Genomic DNA, 16,573 nt, shown 5'->3' with positions numbered 1-16,573 from the left:
CATGTTTGGTTTGGATATTTTACTCCGGTTGGTGTTATTATAGGAGTAAAAGGAACAACATCTCAAGGAGTCTGTTACTATTTTGATGTGTCCGAGGAAGGAAGATTATGGCAGACTGATGTGGAATCATCAATTTGGCAAACGACATTGCAATATCCGGTGAGAGTGATTGGTAAATCGGGTAAAACATGGATTTTAGATCCAATATTTTGTGAGTTGTTGGGACGAAAGTTGCTCTTAAGTAGGAAATTTCATCCGCCATCCGCTATGAAAGTGTGGTTGGCGAATGGAGCCTCTTTAATGGAGGCATCTAAATATTGGAAATGGTTATGGAGTATGCAGATTCCCAGGAAGATTGTCCTTTTTCACTGGTTATTGATCCATTATGCACTACTAGTTCGGGCTTGGTTCCGGCAATTAGATAGTAAGTCATGTGGTTTTGGTTGTGGATGTATGGTAGAATCAATTAAGCATGTATTGTGGTCTTGTCCTAAAATTATGCAAATATGGCAGAGAGTATTAAGGTTGTTGATATTGATACATGCTAATTGTGTGGTCACTTGGGGTGCGGTTATGTGGGGTATTCTAGAGGATCAACTCTTGTTATATGAAAAGGAGGATATAGTGGAAGCTTTTCACATAGTTCCTCCTCATATACAAATGGTTCAACCCTTTATAAGTGACAGTTTGCAATTTAGGGATGATATTATATGGAAGACAATTTCATTTATTTTGATGTGGGTAATTTGGAAAGCGCAATGCGCATCAATATTTGATCATGTAACTCAGGATGTTGTTGTTATAATTGTTGAATTCTGGTTGTTACTTGTTCATACATTACGTGGTCAGTATGAAAGTTTCACAGGCAATGCTGATGCCATTTTCAGGAAGAAAATGCATTTTAAAAGGATATGGACCTCTATGCTCATTTTTAGGGAAGATGGAGATAAGATAATTTGGATGTATACTGTTCTAGTGATTTTGGGAAACAATGTCTACTAACTTTGATTATGGACATTCTGTTGTTACAGATTTTGGGTGCTATAGGGTTCATTGAATGCTCAATTGAAGTTTGGGAGGAGTAGACGATAAAAATTTCGGAGATATGGTGTACAAATATGTGTTGTTCTTGCATATACACATCAAATCGACTATGAGGAATGGTGCTGGAAAGTTGCTGCTACGGTTGACTATGCTCAACAAATCGGCTATGATGAGAGTACAAGGGAATCGGTCAAAAATTTAAAACAGGGAAATTTAAGAGAAAACAGGGGAAGAAGAACATTATGGTATCAACACTTAAAAGAGAAAAGAAGAGAATGTCAAAAGAAGATTTCAATGTTGTGTCATTTCTCAAAGCTTGTGCTTGGTGGAAGGATCTTTGTGAAGATTCTAGAATACATGCATATATTGTGGGAAAAAGGGTTGTTGGACAAAGCTCATATATAGCAACTGTTTTGATCAGCATGTATGTTAAATGTAGTGTTCCTTTGAAAGCACAAAAACTGCTTGGAAAGTTGTCAAGTTGAAATGTTATATTGTGGAATGGAGTGATAACTACATGTGTACAACGATTCCGATGTCCAAAGTATTATTTCAGCCATCTCTCATCGGCATGGAGGCTGCAAATATCCATGAATCAAAAAAGTTTTTAGGTCCCTTTCTCCTCATGAATAGATGGATGAATTTATGGTTGGCATTAGCTTTGTTTTGGTGGTGTTGTTCTTCTCACTAAAACAACCATCAATTTTTGTATTGCTTATGATTTTATAATACCAGGGTGTATCTTTGTTTGGAAAAAGAAAAAGAGTAGCACATGCACACGCATTTATGTGACACCATAGAAAGTCTAATGAAATAGATTTCCTAGGTGTTTTTAAGTTTTGTAATGGTTGTAACCAATGTAGGTGATGTTGAGGCATGTGTGTATGACATGTGTTACATGTATGAATGGAATCTTCGACAAAACTACGAATATGGGGTTACCAAAATGATCCTAGTAAACAATTCTATTGTCTTATGAGTCCCATAATGTCCATCCATATAATCATTATGACAATACATCCTAACTTTTTAAAAAAAATGCCTCTCTAGTAATACTTAGAAGACCTTTGTTAAAAAGCAACCCATTGTGCCACTTGAATGCCTTATAATCCACATGGGGTGTTCTGTTTTTTAGTAAGACGCATGGGTCAACTCAATATAGTCAAAATTTTCTTGAGTGAAAACATACATTTGAATATCGTGACAAACAACTTTCAAGAATTTTGGAATGTATTGATAGATTCTTAAAAACTTTGGTTACTTGTAGTCGCATCGGTCCTAATCGAATTTGCTTCAAATTTTCGAAGGTAAGCTGAATAGGTTGAGGTCATCGATAGGGAAATAATAAGGGGGATTGACAAGTGAACTATAGAATGACTCTCACTTGACGTGCCTATGGAAGTTAGAAATCCTTGATAAAGAAATATTTAATGATAGACAACTCAAATCTAACTTTACCCATAATTCTCACATGAGCATAATCTCATTAAGCACCATCCACAAGCCAACTCTAGGAGTCCACATGAACTCTAGAATTGGAACATCTCACCTACCCCATAAAGAGGCCTCTCAACAACATGATGAGGATCACCCTCAAAAATCTTTACAACCATAAAAGCTAGTATCATGGGACCCATTGGATGCCCACTAGAACAAAGTGGATTTATGTCTAACTGTTAATAATTAGGTAATTAAGCAAGGGTTAATTAGTACCTAATTATGTGATTAAGTTAAGCGGAAGATTAAGTGATATGTGTGTGTATGTGTGTGAGAGGAAGAGAGAGAGGAAGTTAACACTTATGAACAACGAGACAAGATGGGGGATGATTAACTGTATTAAAAAACATCATCCAATACAAAAATACTGACAATGAGGTCTATATACATCTCATGTGCAAAGGTGCACATGTGTGAGTACAATATAGGTACAAAGGTGTAAGTCCTATATTAAATGATCATGGGAGTGGAGGATCTACAATGTATCCCACTCAAGTACAAAATCCTATTTAAGGCTTTAAGGACAACACACTAACTAGATTATATCTAGGTAACTACTAAGTTACATGTGTTGACTAGCTAACCAAATCTAGTTGAGCTTGATATCTCAACACTAACTATATACTCAAATAGACAAACATCAACGATGCCCAACACACACATTTATATAGATAAGGTTCACCATCACATCATCTTAATACCCCTTAATCAGTGTGGTAATGAGGCTTTTCAACCCTCAAAATGATCACTAAGAAGTGTCTTAGGTCAGGGAGCTCACCACCCTATTATTCAAATGATTCACAAGATTAGGCAAATGGAGGACAAGAAGGTGAGGTATTCTCTTGATACACCATTGTATATGTACTGTGCCATGACCAATGCACCCCAAGACAAGAGTTAATAAGACTTCAAAGAGGACATGAAGTGAAGTGTTTCAATTTTCAAGATCCTAATGTGCCCAATGATTGTTCAATGACACAAGAACATTACCCCCTTGACTAACAACCTTACCACATCAACTAATCAAAGGGTACAAAACCCTATGACACGATTAACACTAGAGGCCATGTGTGAGGGATATGTTCATGTCCACATAGTATCTACATGGCCAAGAAAGAACAAAAAGGTTTCCATCAACCTATGTTTGTCACACCTTTTGAGGTTGGGATACATGTGGTCGCTCGAGCCCAACTCATTATACAAAGACTAAATAAATAAGACCAAAGGATTCAAATAACATCTTGATGAAAGCAAAAACTACTACGAGGTCAATTACTAAGTTACCAAACTAATGCAATAATCAAGACACACCTTACCAACGATGGTGACAACCATGATCACATAACTACATATCCCTATGTTGAGCGAGCAAGCCTAACCAGATCCGAATCAGCATCCGGAAGGATGAGCCGGATCGGTATCCGGAAACAATTGGCCGGATCGGGGAGACGGATCGGAGAGCCGGATTCGAGCGGGAACCGGAAGCCTAGTAGTAGCCTAGACTACTAGGTAATCATTGTCTCGTAGTTGGTGTCAGTCACTCGTATGAGCATTGAAGTACCTGTTAGTACTTCTGTCAGTCCTTTATGGACTTTGTATAAATAGTGTTGTTATAACACATTGTATTTACAAAGTTTTAGAGTTATTGTGAATTGAGTTTATGTTCTGCTCTCTCTCTCTCTCTCTCTCCCGCGTATACTCTCTGTGTATTAAGCTTCTCCATTAAACCTCTTATTCTCTGTTGCTATCCGGTTGAGATGGTTTTGTGAGTGCAAGGGTTGAGAACCTTTGTAGTCGACACTTGCTTTCGTAGACGAACCCTAGAACCCGGTAACAACAGACAGAGAGAAGATATGGACAAAACAATGGCAACTTCACTTCCAACAGAGAAGCTCGATCAGAGCAACTACCCGTCCTAGTCATACATGATGCACCAGTACCTGTTGGGGCATGGATATTGGAGCTTCGTGGAAGGAATGAACGAGGTAGCGTTGGAGCTGACACATGAGAACTTCTCAGTATGGGAGCAAGGAGTGAGCCGAGTATTGTACTGCCTCGCGTTCTGTGTGCACGACCAGATGCTTGGCTACATAAAGGATGCAAAAACGCCGAAGGAGGCCTGGAGAAATCTGAGGAATATTTTCGCCGCGAGTACCACAACTCGTAAGTTGCAACTTCGGCAAGAGCTGAACAACATCCGGCAAAGAGACATGTCGGTTACGGATTACACCACCAAGATAAAGGAGATTTGTGACGCACTCGGGTTCATCAACGTGACGGTGGAAGAAGATGAGATGGTACAAATCTGCCTCGGTGGTCTAGCGCAAAGGTATGTGTCACAGATCATAAGCTCAAGAGACAAGCAAGAAGATAACCAAATGGACAAGAAAGAAGATAGTATTAAAGGAAAGACTCCATAACTGGTGTTGTTCACCTTGAATTCCTTCAAGGTGAACTCCTCTATTTATACTACATGGCATGCATACTTGTTGCACGCATGTGAATCTACAATAGAGCATGTAGGTATGCATGCATGTGCCAAGTATAAATACTACAAGGGAGCAACTATGCACATGATGCTAGCAAAATAATAAGGACTAATTACATACATAACTATGTACTAGATATCTTGGTTAACTCATAATACTAGATTATAACATGGTCGTGTCAAGAGTTCGAATCTTGACATTATCCCCCCTCCTACGCCGCCTTCCCAAATCGGCCGCTGGTTTGTGGGGATATCGGTGATGAAAATCTTGGACGACCTCTGGGGCATTTTGTAAATTTGCCGATGGTTCCCACGTGGCCTCAGACATGGGGTAACCCCTCCATAGGACGAGGTATTGCAAGTGTCGACGGTGCCAACGCGAGTCAAGGATTTGGTCGACCTCGTATTCCTCCCCTGTCGTCAATTGCACAGGTGGTGGTGGTGGGGCCTGACGTCTTGGGAGTTGTGAAGCATAATGGGATTCGAGGAGGGAGACATGAAAAACATTGTGAATCCGGAAGTGGGATGGAAGGGCGAGCCGGAAGGTGACGGGATTGATGCACTCGATGATACGGAATGGTCCCAACTTCTTGTAATCAAGTTTCGCACATGGACGAGTAGTAGAGATGTGTCGACGTAACAACCAGACCATGTCTCCAACGACAAAGTGTGGAGTGGAAGATCGATGGCGATCAGCCTGCTTCTTATATCGTTCATTAGCAAGACTAAGCTCTAAGGATAAATCATGATGTAGTTCTTCCAAAATGCGGGCGCGATCCTCCACCGAAGGGTTCACGGAAGTGGTAGGAAGGGAAATGTTGAAGCGAGGATGTAAACCATAGTTGGCAAAGAAGGGAATGACGCTAGTCGATGCATGGAGAGAATTATTGTAGGCGAATTCCGCGAGCGAAAGTAAGTTGACCCAATCATCTTGTTGGTAACTAACCGAGCACCGAAGATACTGCTCAAGGATTTGGTTGACACGCTCCGTTTGCCCGTCAGTTTGGGGGTGATAAGCAGAGGAAAATTTGACAGAGATGCCTAAAGTTTGTAGCAGGCGCTGCCAGAAGTGAGAGACAAACTGGGGTCCGCGATCCGAGATGACATCATCGGGGAGTCCATGCAAGCGTACCACATTGTTGAGTAGTAGATGCACCATTCCTTCTCCGGAAATGGTTTTGGAGCATGGAGTGAAGTGAGCCATCTTCATAAACCAATCGACAACGACCAACATCGAGTCATAGCTATTGACCAAGGGTAGATCAGTTATCAGGTCCATAGAGATAGAGGCCCAAGGACAACAAGGACATGGAAGCGGCTGTAGTAAGCCATATGGCCGATGATGAATGGCTTTGGAGCGAGCACAAAACTCACAACTCTTTATGTATTCTTTGACCAACTTCCATGGTTGTGGCCACCAATACCCCCGAGAGATTAGCTCGAGTGTTTTCGCGACCCCGAAATGACCTGCAAGTGGGTCATCGTGGCATCGAACTCTTGACAGTACGGGCCAATCCGGACCGCGATTTGCACCCGGGAGAAACCACCATCTTTCTTCGACTTGCAATCGATGCTCATGGTCGAAGAAAACCATGTGAGTGGGTACATGAACACTCAATCGGACGGTCGGATGTTGTACACGGAGACAGAAAGGTTTAAAGGTTTAAAAGTTTTGAAGGTTTAAAGGTTTATAGGTTTGGTTTGGTTTTGATTTATGATAAACCGATTTGGTTTGGTTCTAAATTTTTCATGAACGGTTTGGTTTAAATGGCTTCATAAAATTTAAACAATTTGGTTTGGTTTTTAATATAAATAAATGGTTTGGTTTGGTTTTAAGGCCAAGAAACCGAACCGAACCGAAACTGAACCACGCCCATTGCTAACACCGCCTACCATTCCCCACCGAATGAAACTGGAGCTGTAACAAGCTCGACCTAATCCATTCGGATGTATGGGGACCGACACAAAACGTTAATCTTGGCGGGAGTCGATATTTCATCTCCTTCATCGACGACTATAGCCAGCACACATGGATCTACCTCATCGAACGGAAGAACGAAGTCTTCGAATGTTTCCGGAACTTGCAAAGCTTAGTTGAACAGGAAACAGAGAGGAAGATCAAGTGCTTGCGGTCGGATGGTGGAAAAGAATACTTTTCCTGCCAATTCAATAGTTATCTACAGCAGAACGGAATTTAGAGAGAATTCAACTACAGATACACACCGGAGCAAAACGGTGTGGCCGAAAGAAAGAACCGGTCAATTGTCGACACGACAAGGGCAATGCTGGAGGAGAAAAGCATGCCCCAATTCTACTAGGTTGAGGCGGTTCGGAAGGCCGTCTACATCCAAAACCGGATCGGAGACAAGGTGTGAGCACATGAGTTGTATTTCAGGCGGAAGCCGAATTTGAGGCACCTTCGGATATTCAGTAGCATAGCATATGTGCATGTACTGGATGAGAAGCGGAAGAAGCTCGATCCGAAGTCGGAGAAGTGCATCCTAATCGGTTACTCGCATGAGTAAAAGGGGTATAAGTGCTATAACCCCCGAACTAAGGAGGTCCGAGTAAGCCAAGATGTTGAGTTCGACGAGACGGCATCGTGGTACTCTCTACCAAGTTCGACTTCCGACTCAGACCCGATTCCGGAAGATGAGGCCAATGAGCCTAAACCGGTCCGGATAGAAGATGATGAGCTTGAGACTCTAGAAGAGAGTCCGGAATCGTTTTGGTTGAGTGGACCGAACGAGCGATTGGGTCAAAGTGACCATTCGGATAAGGAACCGGCGAGGAGTGGAGACTCTGCCGTGCTCTCCCCGCACAAGGAACCGAGGAGACGGTTCACGCGCAAAGAGAAGGGGAAGAAGAAGATGTCAAAATACAAAACTGGCAACTTGGAGTTGGATCGGAGCGAATCCGACTCCAGAAAGGATGAAGGCAGATCTTTGGGAACGAAGTCTGAACCTGCCAAGAAGGGCCCCAAATAGGGTGATGACAAGTTACGCCGGTCCTCCCGCCAGAAGAACCCCGTTACATGGTACGAGTACAATGAGTACATGGCGCATCATTATGTGTGCATGACCAAAGTGGTGAAAGTGCGTGAGCTAGAGAGCTATGCAGAAGGGGCAAAGGACGCAAATTGGTGTGCCGCTATGGAAGAAGAAATGCGAGCACTTGATGCCAACGACACATGGGATCTCGTTGACCCTCCCCGACATTGTAAACCGATCGGTTGCAAATGGGTGTACAAGGTAAAGTACAATGCCAACGGTTCAATCAACTGGTACAAGGCCCCGTTAGTGGCGAAGGGATACGCATAGACCCACGGAATTGACTACAACAAGACCTTCGCTCGGTAGCAAAGATGACGACGGTTCGTGTGGTACTAACGGTTGTTGCGGCAAGGGGGTGGCATCTTCACCAGATGAACATGAAGAATGCGTTTCTTCTAAAGGTGACCTTGAAGAACGGGTCTATATGATCCAACCTCTCGGTTTTTAGTCGGAGATGAACAAGTCGGCGGTGTGCCAGCTTAAGAAGTCGCTTTACGGTCTGAAACAAGCCCCTCAAGCTTGGAATACAAAGATCACACACCGGTTGCGTAAGATGGGGTTTGTGACCTCTAAATCCAACTCATTGTTGTTCATCCGGCAAGGTCCGGACAGTTTGGTTTGCATGTTGCTTTATGTAGATGATTTAGTCATCACCGGACCCGGACTCAATGAAATCGGCCGAGTAAAGTCCCAACCGTCGGACGCATTTGAAATGAAGGACATGGGGGACCTTCATTATTTTCTTGGGATCGAGGTGATCCGAAACCCCGATGGTATATTGCTCTCACAACACCATTATGTGTTGAATATGTTGTACAAGTTCGGCATGACGGAATGCCGACAGATCTCCACACCCCTGGACCAGAACCAAAAGCTTTGTCCCGTCTTCGGACTAGCCTGCGATGAGAAACGGTTCTGACAAATAGTCGGAAGCCTGATATACTTGACAATCACCCGACCCGACATAAGTTATTTGGTTGGAGTGATTAGCCAGTTCATGCAGAAGTCGATCGTCGAGCACCTTCAGTGCGCACACCGGATACTCTGGTATGTTAGTGGCACGAAGGACCAGGGACTGTTATACTGACACGGTATAACTGAAGAGCTAGTCGGATACACAGATGCCGACTGGGGTGGTGATGCATCGGATCCCTGATCCACCTCCGGGTACATATTTTCCCTTGGTAGCGCAACTGTTGCGTGGAGCAGCCAACAGTGGCTCTGTCGAGCATTGAGGCTGAATACCGAGGCGCTACCAATGCCACCTGTTACGGGCATGACCATATAATATCCCGTGGTGAGAATTGTCGTAGTATTCTATACACGTGGATAAGTGTGAGGGTTAAACAAAGAGTCTAAAGAAGGGGAGGATTACTTTTAATCCTCGGGATTGAGACAACCCATGAGGCCAAGTGTGAACATGGCTGGGGGCCTTGAGAATTACTATAAATAAGAGGCCTAGCTACCCTCATTTGGGCATGCATTGACTACGTCGAGACTCTGTCCGTGAGTGGAACGACTCTTGTAGCAAGCGCGCTATCGTCCAGGTACGACTCGACGCCAAGGCGGTGGTATGGGACGCCGATCGAGGCTCGAGTCCGTCTCGATCCCTTCGCTCGGGGGTGGTCGGGTGGATCGGCACCCTTCTTTCTCTCTTTTCTCTCTATTCTTTCTAGATCTATCATTGATATATCCTTATTTTATGCTTACTTTAGTACCTAATCTCTAATATTTGGTATCAGAGCCTATGTACTAACGTTTCTTTTGGTTTTCTTTTTGTCTTCGCGTGGGATGGCGATTGATCGTTGTGCGGTCGCCTTCATGCAGACAAGGATTAGCGAAAGAACTTCGGTAAATTTTCCTTAAATTTTTATCTAATTGTTTCTTCTCCCTTCTATACATGTGTATACTTAATATGTAGTTTTTTTTTCATATATTCAATGATGTTGACGTGGTATTTAATTGGTTATCTTAAACGTTTACATATGTCCACGAGGTCAATACCTCGTTTGACATATAAATCATATGTGATGAGTGTCGTATGCGTACGAGGTTACTACCTCAATTGCGTATTACGTTCACGAACATATGTTACGTTCGCGTACGAGGTCAATACCTCGATTCGTTCGAAATGATATGCGTTGGATTTACTATGCGTAAGAGGTCAATACCTCAATTGCGAATTACGCTTAACCTTATTTTCGGATGTTTCGTGTGCGTAGAGGTATATGCCTCGATTACGTATCCCGAATACATCATTGTTGGCTATATAAAAAAAACGATTCATTTAGTATATGCATATGTGGTCACTTATATACGTCTCTGATCGTATATATGTGATATATTGACATATGTGTATATTTTAGATTACGTGATTCATATCAAATGTTTTCCTAATTGGGGAGAGGATTTTGGTGGCCGTCCTCACATTTTTGTGAGAATGGCGTTGTCACCATCCCTTTTATCAACAATTTTTATTGTTGAAATTCCCGTTGGTCACTTTGATCTTTCGTTACGTAACGAACCTCGTATAGCCAAAATGATGTTGAATACGTCGGGCTTGATCCACATCAAGTAGGGTCGCTCTAATGACACACGTATCCAACATCTCCCCTCGTTACATGGATACGATGCCACCATGAGCTCGTTCTTACGAGCGCCATTCGTAATGACGTGACCATGTGATGGGCCACATGAGCCTACGAAGACACAAGGGCTCATTCGGCTTGACCATTAGGTTACACTTTGGCATATGCCATTGTACTTACGAGGCTTGAGGGTAGGTAGCGTACAACCATAGTGGGTAATAAATGAGGGAGAAATAAGGCCACTTGACCTATATGTTTCTTTTAAAAAAAACATATAGGGGCAAATGCCTCGCATATCTCGAATACGCCTCAAACATTAAACATTCAAGACGCGCAATCTACTTGGTTGGCTCAAGTGTTTAATGTATTTGTCCTCGAGGTCTCGAGTTCAAATATGACCAACACCATACAACATCGTTGATACATATGACTATAATACATGTTTAGACTTTAGGTCTAAGTGCACTTCGGGGTCCTCGTAATAGGACTTAAAGAGCCGAAACCACATATGTGGGCACAGAAACATAGTTATTGTTAACATTTTTTTCGTGTATAAACTATTCATGACGCGAACATACATGGTTGAGCCTCGGGGAGCCGCCATGAAAAAAATCGATATAGAGATCAGGGAAAGGCATTCATTTGTCACCCCCATGGTTTTTAAAACACCTCTGTGTTACCATAGTAACCTGATCTTGAACCTCATCTCATACGTCTAGAGGGGTATTGACGTGAGATCATGATATCGATTAATGTTTGCCCATGATATGTTTACACCACGACAAGATGTTATGACTATTTGTCTGACCTTATCTTATTTCTTTGCCAGAAATAATCATTTAATGGCTCAGAATAACGACCCGATGCCCTCCGCTCAAGCGGAAAGAACTCAAGGAAATCCTCCTGGGACAATGTCCATTGAGGCGTATATTTTACAAGTACAACATTTCCTTAGTTCAACCGCACAGCAGTTGACCGAATTTCGGCAATCTCAAAGTGCTCTCGAGGCACGAGTCATTAGTCTCCAAAATGAGATTAATAGACCTGATGAGCGTCAGGGTGAACCATCATTTGTCGTAAAGCCATTTACGGGAGATAAAAAGGAAAGAACCGAAGAAGCAATCTGCACGTGGCTGGGCCGATGGGAGTCTCATTTTGAGCTCTATCCCACGCCAGATAGTACGAAGATTGCATATGTCGGCCGAGAACTAGGGGGTAAGGCCGCCGCTTGGTGGCGTGGGCTCCGAACTTTGGGGAGATTTCCCGAGACCTGGACAGACTTTGTCACAATTTTCAAGGGTCAATTTCTACAACCTCCCTCTCGAACCGAGGCAGCACAAGCTTTAATGAACCTCTCTAGCAGGAAGTTTTCCTCGCTAGAAGACTATGTCCACCATGCTAGAACCCAAATCCAAAAATCGGGTCTAGAAGGGGACAATTGGTTAATAGCTTGTTTTGTCAATGGCATCCCCAATTCGGACTATCACTGGATAGTGCACGATAAGGATCCAAAATCCTTCGAAGAGGCCGTTGAGATAGTTCTTCGCTATCAACGCACTTCGAAGAAGGACCATAACAAACCCAACGAAGCGCCCGGGACTAAGCAGTCGCAATTCGTTGGGAAACGCAAGACACCCAACGAATTCATGGATTGCGATTATAAGCGACAACATCCTTTTTGCGTATTCTGCAAAAAGAAGGGTCATACAAAAGAGCAATGTCGTAAGCTCCAACGAAAAGAGCACGACGCCAAACCTAAAGCTACAGACCATAAAGGTCAGATTCCTAATGTCCTTCAGGTCTATACACATCATTTGAGTAATTGTCAATGTTCTTTCCCTCATTATGTATTGGGTCCCAATGATTTACTACGTGCAAACGGGTATATCAATGGATCTCCCGTACAATTTTTATTTGATTCGGGAAGCTCACACAATTTTGTGAATGATCGTTTGGTACAGATATGGGGAATCCAACCCACCGTAAGTGATCACACCTACACGGTGCACTTGGCTGATGGAAGAGTACAACACATCAACGGGGCGATTCATTCTTTAGGAATTTCTATTGATACCTATATAGAGGAAGTAGGCTTCCATGTAATGAATCTTAGTACCACCGATGTAATACTGGGTTATCCCTTATAATAAAAGCTCTTCTTTATTTATTGATTGGGTTCGCCATTCCATTTCTTTTGTACTCAACGATTGTACGCATTTTATTCAATGTGTAACAAAACAATCCCTCTCGATTGTTTCCTCGTGTCCATCAATATCCGAGTTGTCTTGTTCTACGTTATTTTATTGTGTACTTGATCCGGACATTCACGTTTACAATATCGATAATGTCTCGGGTCAATTAACATATTTTGAACAAAAACAACTTGATGAAATCGTAAACGATTTTCGTGATGTTTTTCCGAGTGAACTACCCGATGGTTTACCTCCTAAACGTAATATAGACCATCGTATAGATATTGTACCTGGCATTGCACCCATTAGTATACCTCCGTATCGCCTAAGTCGATCTGAAGAGGATGAGGTAGCTAAGCAACTTAAGGACTATTTACGAATGGGTTATATACGTTATAGTAAATCTCCATGGGGTGCACCAGTTCTCTTGGTTAAAAAGAAAGAGGGCACATGGCGTATGTGTATTAATTACCGACGCTTGAATAAAGTGACGATCAAGAATTCGTACCCATTGCCCCGGGCTGACGATCTAATTGACCGTCTCCAGGGAGCTCGGTATTTTACGAAACTTGATCTCCGTACTGGCTACCATCAAATACGAATAAGTGAGGACGATGTTCCTAAAACAGCATTTCGTACGCGCTACGGCCATTATGAGTTTTTGGTTATGCCTTTTGGTTTGACCAATGCTCCGGCTACATTTCAACAAGAAATGAATGACATTTTCCGAGAACAACTTGGAAAATTTGTCGTTATCTTCTTAGATGATATTTTAGTTTATAGCTGTACATTACAAGAACATGCTAGACATGTCCGCTTTGTTTTACAAATATTGCGTGACAAACAATTTTACGCGAAGATCTCAAAATGTGAGTTCTTCAAGAAATCAATTACTTATCTTGGACATCTCATAACCGAACGAGGAGTTGAAATTGATCCTTCTCGCATCGAGAAAATCAAGCTTTGGCCCACTCTTCGGAATATTCGAGAAGTTTGATCATTCCTTGGTTTTGTCGGATTTTTGCGAAAATCTCTTCGTAATTACTCACAATTGACGACGCCGTTTACTGATCTTCTAAAAGGTCAAACGCGTAAGTCTACAAAACCTATTGTGTGGAATGCTACACTAGACCTCGCCTTTAAGGAACTCAAGGACTTGGTATGCAAAGCTCATTCACTTCTTTTACCCGATCCTTCAAAACCTTTTGAGGTTGAAACCGACGCAAGCGATTATGCTATAGGTGCTGTCTTGTATCAAGATGGTAAACCAATAGCATTCGAGAGTAAGAAACTTGATTCTGCTCAATGTCGGTATACCGTTCAAGAAAAGGAATTATTTGCGGTTATACATGCGCTCAAAACATGGCGCCATTATCTTTATGGAAATCGCTTTGTGGTAACTACGGACCACGAGTCCTTGAAATATTTTTGTGACCAACAAGACCTGAAAGGTCGTAAGGCACGATGGGCTGATCTCATCCAGGACTTTGATTTTTCCATACGATATCGTAAAGGTTCCATGAATACTGTCGCTGATGCACTAAGTCGCATCCGTGAAGTTAACATGCTTAGCTTCACTGAAATAACATCAGATCTTTATGATCACCTTCGAGGAAAGTATCCTGATGACAATTATTTTGCAAAATACTGGGCAAGAGTCGAGTCTGGAACAGACACCACCACACCCTCGAAGGAATACTTCCACATTGCTAACGGTCTGCTCTACCGTAATGGGAAGGTTTGTGTTCCAGATTTACCTGAGGTCAAAAAGAGAATTCTTTTTGAATGTCATGATGCACCCTCAGCAGGGCACCCTGGAATACATCGTACACTCGTTCTCATCTCCACTCAATTTTATTGGCCTAAGATGCGTCCTGACATACATAGCTATGTGACTAAATGTCACCAATGTCAGGTTAACAAAGCCGAGCGACTTAAAGCCGCAGGACTTTTACATCCCTTGGACATTCCCAATAATAAGTGGGAAAGTATATCCATGGATTTTATTGTTAGCCTTCCTCGCACCCAAAAAGGTCATGATGCCATATGGGTTGTGGTTGACAGACTAACTAAAATGGCCAGATTGATTGCTACTAAAACCACGGTAACAGCTCCTGAATTGGCTTACCAATTCGTTGATGAGTTATTTCGTTTTTACGGGTTACCGATGGATATCGTGAGTGACCGAGATCCGAAGTTTACTAGTGACTTCTGGACGCAAGTCTTTAAGAAGTTAGAAACTACGTTGAGCATGAGCTCCACGGATCATCCTCAATCCGATGGACAGACAGAACGAGTAAATCAAATTATTGAGGACATGCTTCGAGCATACGTTGGTGCAAAACCAACAAAATGGGAACGTTACCTCCCAATTTTGGAGTTTGCTTATAACAGCTCCAAGCATACGTCGACGGGATATAGTCCTTTTATGTTGATGTATGGATTTCAGCCACGAGCCCCGATTGATGTTAATATACATCATGATGAGTTGCGAAGTACGCAAAACTTTCTTCGGGATATGCAAGATATGTTGCATATTGCACGGGATAATATAAAAACAGCTCAAGATAGAGCGCGTTTTTATGCCGATCATCACAGGCAACCTCGTGTATTCAGCCCTGGACAGAAGGTATTTTTACGTGTACCTCACAATTCTAAGACATTGTCTACGGGTAAGTGCGCTAAGTTAGCCCCACAGTTTTGTGGACCTTTTACAGTCCTCAAACGCATTGGATCATCAGCCTATCGTCTCGCTCTTCCCGATGGTGTTGGAATCCATCCAGTCTTTCATGTAAGTCGTCTAAAAGAACTTCTAGGTTCTGGCGACAATACAGTTACAACTGAAACTCTGGTTACTTCTGAAGATTTATCTTCTAAACCACATGTACCAGAAAGAATTCTCGATGTTAAAACAAAAAAATTACGTGCTAAGGAAATCCGAGAATTTAAAATAAAATGGATGGATAAATCAATCAAAGATGCCACATGGGAACGCGAAACGACTCTAAGAACTAACTTCCCTAACTTTCCATTGCAAGAGTGCAATGTTTTAAAGAGGGGGAGTATGTTACGGGCATGACCATATAATATCCCGTGGTGAGAATTGTCGTAGTATTCTATACACGTGGATAAGTGTGAGGGTTAAACAAAGAGTCTAAAGAAGGGGAGGATTACTTTTAATCCTCGGGATTGAGACAACCCATGAGGCCAAGTGTGAACATGGCTGGGGGCCTTGAGAATTACTATAAATAAGAGGCCTAGCTACCCTCATTTGGGCATGCATTGACTACGTCGAGACTCTGTCCGTGAGTGGAACGACTCTTGTAGCAAGCGCGCTATCGTCCAGGTACGACTCGACGCCAAGGCGGTGGTATGGGACGCCGATCGAGGCTCGAGTCCGTCTCGATCCCTTCGCTCGGGGGTGGTCGGGTGGATCGGCACCCTTCTTTCTCTCTTTTCTCTCTATTCTTTCTAGATCTATCATTGATATATCCTTATTTTATGCTTACTTTAGTACCTAATCTCTAATACCACCTGTGAAGCCATTTGGCTTTGGCGACAGCTGCAAGATCTCCGGATCGAGGTGTCAACCCCAATCCTAATCTATTGCAACAACATAAGCAACATACAGCTCGCCAAGAACCGGGCCGTCTTCCATGCTCGCACAAAGCACATAGAAGTGCATTATCACTTCATGCGTGAGCGGGTCCT

Source organism: Azolla caroliniana, unplaced genomic scaffold (genome assembly GCF_043228905.1).
Source record: "Azolla caroliniana isolate FFs.n. ecotype wild unplaced genomic scaffold, voAzoCaro1.0.p SCAF_15, whole genome shotgun sequence".
NCBI lineage: Eukaryota > Viridiplantae > Streptophyta > Polypodiopsida > Salviniales > Salviniaceae > Azolla > Azolla caroliniana.
This window is presented reverse-complemented; position numbering follows the sequence as displayed.